The following is an 803-nucleotide window of genomic DNA, read 5'->3' on the forward strand; positions in this document are numbered from 1 at the left end:
AATTGTTTGCAGCTCTCAGAATATTTCTAATCTTTTTTCATATTCAATGTCTTTTTTTCTGCTATTTCCTTTGCTTGGAATTTCCTCATCCCTTCTCACCTGGGTAAATGTCTCTTTATTCTCATAGTCACAACCAAATATATATTACTTTTTTTATGAAGTCTTTCCTACATCAAAGTAGTTGTTCTCTTTGTCTTTGTAGTTCTAGTGCCTGACACAAAATAGATGCTGAGTAAACTTTTTGCATGAGGCTTATTCCCTTTCCCACTATAACAGTAACATCAATATATGCTTGCTAAGATAATTTGGAAAATACTAAAGAGCATGAATAAGAAAGTAACAATCATGAACAGTCCCCAGTAACAATGATGTTTTTTATGTTTTCTGCCAGTCTTTTCTTTTTCTTTAAGAATATCATATATTATGGAGATGGTTTTGATTATTTTGGTAAATGTTTAATAAACTCCCTTTATTATATCTTTTCCATCTCATGTTTCATTATTCCTGTATTTGTTGTTGTTGTTTGTTGTTGTTGTTTTTGCTCTGGTCATGTTCATATAGCTGCTATCTTCTCTCTTCTCTCCATTTTCTGATTTCATACTTATTAGTTTGCTCCTCAAAATTTAATTATATGGTATTGTATCCTCCAGTTATGCCCTCCACCTTCACTGACCTTGCTTTTCTTTAAAGCCTGTTATAAAACCAAAATTCCGAATATGTTTTGCCTGATTGAATTCATCTGCTTTTCCACCTTGTTCTTGAAACGCTGATGGAGATTAAATTTGGATGTTTAAGCTGCTAGA

Source organism: Crocuta crocuta, unplaced genomic scaffold (genome assembly GCF_008692635.1).
Source record: "Crocuta crocuta isolate KB4526 unplaced genomic scaffold, BGI_CrCroc_1.0 scaffold1012, whole genome shotgun sequence".
NCBI classification, from domain to species: Eukaryota; Metazoa; Chordata; class Mammalia; order Carnivora; family Hyaenidae; genus Crocuta; species Crocuta crocuta.